The sequence below is a fragment of the Vigna angularis genome, chromosome 1, assembly GCF_016808095.1.
Source record: "Vigna angularis cultivar LongXiaoDou No.4 chromosome 1, ASM1680809v1, whole genome shotgun sequence".
In the NCBI taxonomy this organism is placed as follows: Eukaryota; Viridiplantae; Streptophyta; class Magnoliopsida; order Fabales; family Fabaceae; genus Vigna; species Vigna angularis.
In genome coordinates, this window is record NC_068970.1 from 37002071 (window position 1) to 37012005 (window position 9935).

At 37.1% G+C, this 9935-nt stretch overlaps 1 pseudogene; it reads left to right on the top strand.

Moving 5' to 3' along the window:
• The first annotated feature begins 3301 nt into the window (after positions 1–3301).
• LOC108327412 (pentatricopeptide repeat-containing protein At4g32430, mitochondrial-like) lies at positions 3302–5186 on the top strand (annotated as a pseudogene).
• The last annotated feature ends 4749 nt before the right edge of the window (positions 5187–9935 follow it).

Here is a 9935-nt window from a genome sequence, read left to right on the forward strand (position 1 = left end):
TGTGGTAAAGGGGTATAGACAAAAGGAGGGGATAGACTATGATGAAGTATTTGCTCCTGTCACGAGAATGGAGTCAATCCGACTCTTGATCTCGTTAGCTGCTCAGAATCAATGGCCAATTCAACCACTAGTAAAAAAAGTGGATTTTAACGCTCTACATACGCTTCGGTTATTGAGAAACCGAAGCGTATAAGATTATATGCCTCGGTCCCCATTCAACCCGAAGTCCAAAAGTCATATTGCTTCGGTTAACAACAAACCGGTGCGTATAACGTAATTACTGCCTCGGTTGCTACGAAACCGGTGCCTAAACCCCTTTCTATTCCGCTCTATTGACACGGTTAAAGATAAAACCGAGGCCTATTACCCGGTCAAATCAGCACCTGACCCACTTTCTCACTTTTTCCTCTGACACTCGTCTCACTTTCCTCTTCTCACTCTCGTTCTTCCTCGTTCCCACTCTCATCTCACTCTCATCTCCCCTCTCGTTCCCACTCTCATCTCCCCTCTCGTTCCCACTCTCGTCTCACTCTCCCCTCTCGTTCCCCCTCTCGTTCCCCCTCTCGTCTCACTCTCATCTCCCCTCTCGTTCCCACTCTCATCTCCCCTCTCGTTCCCACTCTGATCTCTCTTCTCCTCTCCCACTTGACAGCCACGGTGCGAGGACGAGACGCGATGGTGGCGGGCGTTGAAAGCGGAGGAGAGGCGCGATGGTGGCCGGCGTCGAAAGCGAAGGGGGCGCGATGGTGGCCGGCTTCAAAATCGGAGGGGAGTCGCGATGGTGGCCGGCGTCGAAAGCGGAGGGGAGGCGCGATCTGTGGCGGTGGACGGAGGATCTGTGGCGGCTAGGTCACACCGCGAACGCAACGGCGACGAGGACGCAGCGGCGGTGAGGACGCGGCGATCTGTGGCGGTGGACGGAGAGTAGATCTGCGCGCATGGAGGGGCGGATCTGTGGCGCGCATGGAGGGGCGGAGGTCACCTTCAGAGTTTGTTCGTCTCTGCTTCTGAGTTTCTTCAGCTTAAGCTTCATATCTCTGTATCTGAGTTTCTGAATCTGATTTTTTTTCTCATTGTAATTTGTGGGTTGTAATTTGGACGAGTTCATGATCTTTGCTGGTTGTTGTAATACTGGGAAATTGAGTTAGATGATTTCTGTTATGATTTTCTGTTAGATGGAGTTATTGATTTTCTGCTGCATCTGTTGTAATACTGGTTTCAGTTAGATGGAGTTCATGATTTCTGCTATGATTTTCTTGTTCTTGGTTGTGTTAGATTCTGGAGTTGAATGAGAAATTGAGTTTGATTGGCATGAATGAACGAGAACGAGGAAAGTCTGAAAAAAAAACCACACACGCTATTGCCTCGGTTCTTAGATAACCGAGGCATATTTTTGCTTCTATTATCTCGGTCAATAACCGAAGCATAAACCTTAAATTTTTTACTTCGTCTTCGAATGCCTCGGTTGTAGAACCGAGGTCTATACACATTTACAACCGGTGCCTTTATGCGTTATTGTACTAGTGAACAGATGGATGTGAAGTCGGCATTTCTAAATGGCGTACTGAAAGAGGAGGTGTATGTTGAGCAACCACTCGGGTACATGAAGAGAGGGGATGAGAAGAAAGTGTTGAGATTGAGAAAAGCCCTCTATGGACTGAAGCAGGCTCCCCGTGCCTGGAATGAAAGAATTGACGGGTACTTCAAGAAAACCGGGTATGAACAATGTCCGTACGAACATGCTTTGTACACAAAGAAATCAGAAAAGGATATGATGATAGTTTCTCTCTATGTCGACGACCTCATATTCACCGGAAGCAACACGGAGCTGATTAAGGAGTTTAAGGAGGCAATGGAAAAAGAGTTCGAGATGACAGACTTAGGCTTGATGAAATATTTTCTTGGCCTGGAAGTGAAGCAATCGGAGGAAGGGATTTTTATATCCCAAGAGAGGTACGCACTTGAAATTTTAAAGAAGTTTAAAATGGAGGACTGCAACCCGGTTTCTACTCCAATGGAACCAGGCACTAAACTATCGAAGTTTGATGGAGGAGAACGAGCTGATTCTGAGAGACATCGAAGTTTAATCGGAAGTCTGAGGTATCTTACAAGCACGAGACCTGACTTAATGTTGAGTGTTGGGATAATGAGCAGATTCATGGAGGATCCAAGCTATACACATTGGAAGGCCTTGAAGAGAATTTTGAGATATATTCGAGAAACCCTATCACTTGGTCTTTTCTATTCAAAATCAGATGATTATCGACTACTGGGTTACTCAGATAGTGATTGGTGTAGTGATATTAATGACCGGAAAAGTACTTCAGGTTACGTATTCCTACTTGAAAATACAGCTTTTACTTGGCTGTCTAAGAAGCAACCCATTGTAACTCTATCTACCTGCGAGGCAGAGTATGTGGCGGCCTCTTGGAGTGTGTGTCATGCAGTTTGGCTTTTAAATCTATTAAAGCATTTGGGAGTGATCCAAGATGAAGGGATTGTGATCCGAGTTGATAACAAGTCGGCAATCGAGTTGGCAAAGAACCCAGTTAATCACGGAAGGAGCAAGCACATCGACGTCCGTTTTCATTTCATCTGAGAACAAGTCAAAGAAGGAAAGGTCAAGCTGGAACATGTTGAAAGCCGAGCTCAAGCTGCAGACATATTCACCAAGCCACTACCAACCACATTGCTGGAGAATTGCAAAAGGCTTATTGGAATGAGATAATGAGATACAGTGCAAGAAGAACAATTTAAAGTTTACGGGGGAGTTTTATTAGATAAACTTTAAAAGGGCCCACTTGCTGAATATTGATACAAATGTTCCTCACTTTGTAAAGTTGAGGATTTTGAGGAAAGTGTCTTTCCTTTGTCTGCCGAAAATCTGCACCAATGCTTCTTGGAGTTTAGCTCTTTTATTGGTTATAAAAGGAGAGTAAGGTGTGCAAAGAAAAACACACCACCGAGAAAGAAGTGGGCATCCTTGCACAAGAGAAGAAAGAAAGGAATATTGTGAGTGTGTGAAAGAGAGAAAGCTAGAGGAGTGTGGTGTGTGTAGCGTGAAATTCCAGAGAAGAAAAAGAGTGGAATTGTACTTTGTGTGTTGGGTTACGTTATTGTGAGTTGTGATAATTGTGTGCACCACCATGAGAGTTAAGAGTGATTCTTGTATTTCTGAAAGCTTTTATTTTCAATAAAAGTATATTTGATACCAACAGTTTTTCTGTATTAAAGGGCGATGTAACTAACATTTGATTTCTCGTGTGTAATTGTGTTTTAATGCAGAACTTTTTAGCGCTATATGCAAGTGGTTACTTAAACTCGTTTGTTTTAGTGAAGTATTCCAGCATCCGATAACCTTAACCAGTTTTAAGGTTGGGTCATAGTGGGGACCATTACGATTGAGTTTTTGTGTTTATGGTAATGCCATACCCTCTCAAAAAGCCCCAAAAAGTGCACTAAAATTATCATTCAAGCATGGTTTCAAATTCTTCCATACATTCAAGCATGAACACCACCTCTTCCACCTTATTCACCACCCAAATGCTGCCTCGGTTAATCATTCCATGCTCAACCATTTGCACACCCACCTTCCCTTTCAAGCTCTCTTGCTGCATTTACGGACCAATTTCGGTTGCATTCTCTTCAAATGTTGATGAGGTCACCTTTGGCTTGTCCCTCAAGGCATGTCAAGTGTGAAACTCTGATGTCAAATCCACGGACTCGGGTGAGTAGTGGGTTTGTTTCACTTGTTTCAGTGTCTAATTTCGAAAAGGCTTTGGTTGTATTTGAGAATGAGTCATCCGGACAGTGTCTTGGAATACTGTGCTTTCCGGGTTTGAAGAGTTTGGATGCTTTGCATTTTGTACATTCAATGCATTTTCGTGGGATAGTTTTTTATCAGGTCACATATACTACTGCTCTTTCATTTTATTGGGGTGATCATGGGATTTTATTTCGGCCGCAATTACATTCTCTTGTGGTTAAGTGTGGATTTGGTTGTGAAGTTTCTGTTGGAAATGTCCTTGTAACAATGTATTCAAGGTGGGTAATGTGAGATGAGGCTAGGAGAGTGTTTGACAAAATTTCCAAAAGATATATAGTTTCGTGGAATGCAATGATTTCTGGGTATGCTCAAGAATGAGAATGTTATGGGTTGGAAGCAGTTTTATTGTTTGACAACATGTTATGTAACCATATATTAATTGACCAAATTTCAGTTACAGGTGTGATATAAGCTAATGGTCACATGAGAAACTTAAAGCTCGGGAGGCAAATACATGGTTTGATCCAAAAGGTTGGATATGGAACACATGTATCAGTTTGCAATGTTTTGATGTCAACTTATTCTAAATGTGAGCTAATGATGCAAAAACTGTTTTCGAGGGCATTAGTAATCGGAATGTAGTGTCTTGGACGACAATGATTTCTATTGACGAAGAAGATGCAATGTCTCTCTTTAATGCAATGAGAATTGATGGAGTATATCCAAATGATGTTACGTTTATAGGACTAATACATGCTGTAACAGTCAGGAATTTAGTGACAGGTCTAATGATTCATGAGTTGTGCATAAAAAGTTGCTTTTCGTCAGAACAAAATGTCTCCAATAGCCTTGTTACCATGTATGCCAAATTTGAGTGCATTCAAGAATCAAAGAAGATTTTTGATGAGCTTAACTATTATGAAACGGTATCTTGGAATGCATTGATTTCAGGGTATGCTCAAAATGGCTTGTACAAAGAAGCTTTCTGTACATTTTTGTCTGCTATAAAGGTGATAACGCCCAGCCAGTACAGATTTAGTAGTGTGTTAAATGCTATTGCTGCTGCTGAGGATATATCATTGAAACATGGGCAACGTTGCCAATCTTGGTGGAAACATTATTGAGTCTCAGAGTGTTCGATGAGACTCTTGAACGAACCCAGTATGCTTGGACAACAATAATATCTGCCTATGCTCGCCATGGAGACTTTGAGGTTGTGATGAGTTTGTATACAAAAATGGAGAGGGAAGGAATCAGTCCTGACTGCATCACTTTTCTTTCTGTTTTGGCCGCTTGCTGTAGAAAGGGCATGGTTGACGTAGGCCATAGAGTATTTGAGTCTATGGTGAAGAAACATTCAATTGAACCCACCTCTGAACATTATTCTATTACGATGGACATGTCGGGTGGATGTTTCTAATGTTGGATGGATGTTTCTAGATTCCTTATATTGCATAGTTTCTCCTCTGGGGATAAGTCACATCTTGAGTATGATAATATTTGTAAAATGGCAGAGCTTCTGGGATTGCAAATTAATTTTTTGAAAGAGAGCAGAGAGAGGGAAGGAGAGTGGTGTCATGAGTAACAAATCATGAGTAACATACCCTATGCACTTCTAACTTGATCTTATTCATTTTTTTTTCAGGTTAAATTATGTTAAAGAAGCATGCCCTATAACTTTCTAAGTTTGGTTTTGTTGGTTTTGCTTTAACTAATTTTCTTGCAAAAAGAAAAACACTGAACAAAATGTATTGAACATTTATGTTTATAAACGCATCATAGGGTATGTTCTAACCAATGTTATTCAGGGAATTAAGACAAATTAGGGATTTATGTTGTGGCCTTTCATATATGAATGTCAAAGTCTGTCTTAGAAAAAATAGGAATTTTTGTTATCGCCTTTAATATGAAAAAGTGTGACGGTATGAGTAGGTTGATGGACACTGTTCTTATATTGCCTTGTTTTACAGTTACAATTTTTTATTTTAAACAGTTTAATTTGTATTAGTAAAAATGCTAATAATTTTGATTTTTGTCGATTTAATTCAGTTTAACACTTTGATGGAGATGAATAACTTTCTGATAATTATTCAGCAAATAGTTTGACTCCCTTTTATATAGAGACAAACACTTAAGTTTCCATATCCCAGAACAGCAGAATACTTAATGCTCTTACAGATTGATTGGGTAATAATTTCTTAATGTACTAGAATTCATTTTAATTGAAAATTTAGTCAAGTTCAATGATATTATGCGGGCTTTAAAACTTATCACATTTAATAAATAACAATTTTAAACTTTTTATGTTACTTTTTTTACCCAAACCTTAGTCACCCATTTTTTTCAAATTAAACTATTTTCAACTTGTCTAAATATTTTTTTAATAATATTTTCTTAAATTCAAGTCATTTTTTATCTTTTTTAAGTTGTAGTTTTTTTATAGTACTCTAATTTTAATCTTAAAATCAATTTTGCATAGTTTATCTTTTACCTTTTAATTAATTATGTTATTTTCGTAATAGTGTCTTACATTGATATATTAGGTTTAAGATTTAATTACACCAAAATAAAATAAAAAGAAATAAAAATGTTTATGAGTTTAATTTTCTTTTCTTTTCTAGGTTCCTCTTTTTCTTTTATTTTGATCAGGTAAAAGATTCACATGCTTCTCTCTCACTTCAACACATGGTTAGTGATGACAAAATAATCACAAACTGAACTAGGATGCTCTCCGATGGTGCAATATACTATTTCATTAGTAAATTCATCGCTCTTAATTTGTTCAACAATTTTAAATAAGATGGAGTGTATGTCTTGGAAATAATATTAGAGAATGTGTTTGTTGTAGCACACCTCATATACATGATCCAAGCTCAATTCTGAGTTTTTGTGAGTGATGACTGTTTGGCACTAGTTTCTCAGCACCATTCCAAGTCAAGAATCTGAGCAAGTGTGACTTCTAGAATTGCCGAGTTGCATGTGTATTAAGCCAATTATTTTGATCATAGACAGAATTCCAAAACTGAAGTCTAACCCTCAATGCATATGGTGCAGTCCCACCACCAGTACATAGATCCAATCACTGGACCAATCAATAACTTTTCTTTGTTATCTCTGTGGTCGGCCAGAAGACTAAAGTTGTGGTGGTGGAAGTTCAGAATTATAAAGACAAGACAATTCCTTCTGGATGTCATGTCCTATTAGTCTGTTTTCTTTGTTTCGTCTACCCTAAGCTGCCCTCCAGTGTTTCCTCCTGCCATGGCAAGCATGCTCAAATGCACAAACTCGCTACATCTTCAAACTTCCCTTCATTGTTGTTTGAAAATAGGATGTTTTCTTCATGTGACGTTTTTTTTTCGTTATCGTTTTTTTCATTGTGAAACATTTTTTTCTCTCAATATTTTTCCTCATTGAGTTTAATTTCTTATACTTCTCACTATTTTATGTGTATGATTATTTTTTCAAAAACGCACTCGTAGCTATGCATAAATGTCTTTCTTGTAGATTTATAATTTTGGATTTGGACTTTGTTAAACTATTATATATATATATATATATATATATATATTAGTTTATATGGAAAAATTAATAGAAAATATAATTTTAAATAATATAAAAATATAGTGAAATTATGTTTCGTTTGTATTATGTTTTGTTAGTTAAATTATAATTTTAGATGTGAACATTGAGTAAATCTTAGTTTCTGTTTGAGATTTAGTACAAACGATTAAACTTTAATCATTTGTATTAAATCTTAAATTATTTAATTAGACGTTTGGAAAAAATTTGTTTTCATAATTTGTTAACATATTATAAGTCTATATATAAATTTGATAAAATTTTGATTCTTACCATTTTTTGTTGTTCTCTCGATACACACTTGATTGTGGTTATGATTGAGCACTTTCAATTCTTGTACTTCAGAGATTGTTGCAAAATATTATCGAAATTTCATCAAATTTCTAATGATAGATTTTTATGTGTATGTGTTAGTGGATTGTGGAGAATGTTTTTTCGAATGGGTAGGGCCCCTCATCTTCTAAGAACTTCGAACGTGAGAATAAGGGAGTTTGTTACCAATATTGTTATGGATCAAAGCTGAATGAATGCATGTCATGCCAATGAAATTATTAAAAAAAGGTTGTTAAGTTTTGGATATATGCTCAAGAACACGCAAGAATGGAACATATTATTTTCATTGTATTGTTTATTTGAGTCAGATATGTCAGGATTTGGGCTAAATACATTATCACTTTTGTTCATTTTCAATATAGTTAGGATTTATACAATTTGGATTTGTCATGGAAAAGTATTAGACAACTCTACTATGTCACAACAAAACAATATGTTGAAGAACAAATAAATGACCGTTTGAGGATATCACATCATGTTGGTGAAGAAAATTTTACAAGCACTCATTTATGTGATTCTTTAAAGTCTGATTCAGAGGAACAATTGTACCTAGGATGTAATAACTTATATGATTGTCTGTAACATTGAAATTGCTTAGTTTAAAAACAGAAAATAGATAGACTGATAAAATAATATCAATATTAATGAAAAACTCTGGTCAACATCAATGTAATCTTGTTTATTTCTCAGTCAGATTGATAACAACCTAATCAAACTAAAGAAAAAATATAATGAAAAGAAAATGATAATATGATGATTTGAAGAAATTCAAATTCTTAATTTTTAGGAGGGATTTAAAATTCTCTAATTTTAAGTGATAAAATTCTAAAATTTCAATTTCTTTTAAAATTTCTTATTATCTAAACAGCATGTTTTATAATAAAACATTTTTTTTTCTATAAACATAAATTATTCTCTTAAAATCCTTATTCGAACATATTATAAAGAAATTTTCAATAATGACCAATATGTCAAAAAATAAATGTAAAATGAAACATTTGGATGAAGTCATATCCATATCAATGTCCAGAGAAGCTTAGTGCATCTCAATTGATAGATTTGTGTGTCTTGGGTTGCACGTTGGGACACACTAAGATTTAGGTTTTTATGTCAAGGTTCATGGGTTTATGGGTTTCACTCGCGGAGAAACTCTAAGGGTTAGTGGCTTCCATGTTTAGGATGGAATGATGTGTGGGTTTTCTAGTTTATACCCTAATGCATAGGGTTAAGTTGCATGAGAAGAGAGTTTAGTGATAGGAAAAGCTTGCAGTGGGTCTTTACCTTAATGCAGTAGGTTTGGGTGAATCGAGTTGGGGGTATCAAGTTAGGGTTGTTTATCTTGACAATAAAGGTGGGCTGCATTGTGGGTAGATATCATGTCGAAGAGTGTGTGTTGGGTAAGGTGTTCACTAATGTGAGACTAGGGTGTTGTGATTTTTTCGGAATCATGCAAGTTCTTTGTGTTAGTTAGTGCTTATAGGGTGTGTTATGTGTGTGATATATGTAGCCAAGAGTACAAGCAAAGGCCTAGCTTTCACCATAGATGGGTGTAGAAACCTAGAGATAGGTACTTGTGGTGGTATGTGAAAACCTAGAATTCTTTCCAGAGTTAAGGGTACAATGGGAGTGGGTATCACGGTGGTATGTAACACTAGAGGTTGGCATGATGATAATGTGTTTTGTATCATTTGAGTTGTTGAAAATATGAATGCATAAATCTCTTAACTTTCGTGAATGTGTTGAATTGGTGGTGTTTTACTTGCTTGGAGTGTGTTGAGTAAGTTGTAATGTTGTATCATGATTTTAAATTACAAAGAAAGAAGTGCAAAATTCTATATGCTTTCATGTGTGCGTGGCCAAAGAGAGAGAAAATGCATTGGTTTTTTGTGGGAGCATGTTGGTGTGGGTTTGCGCTTCTAAAAGGAGATGGAAGATTGTTGTTTTATGTTTTTGTATAGAGTGGTGCATTTATTTTGGTTGGGTGTGGGCCATGTGTAAATAAACAAGGTGTGAAACATGCATATTTTTCTCACACCAGTGCAGAATTGGCTTTTAACGTCCCCCAATAGACGTCTGTCCACAAAAACACCAACGTATATAATTGACCGGTGGCGTATTCGTAATTAAGTGCAACTCTAGACGTCCGACCTTGGTCGAGACGGACGTTTAGAATATTAGAGACGTCCGACCTAGGCGCCGGACGTTTAATAGGCTGAACAAAGAGCCCTTTGAACGTCCGTCCTTGGTCGAGACGGAC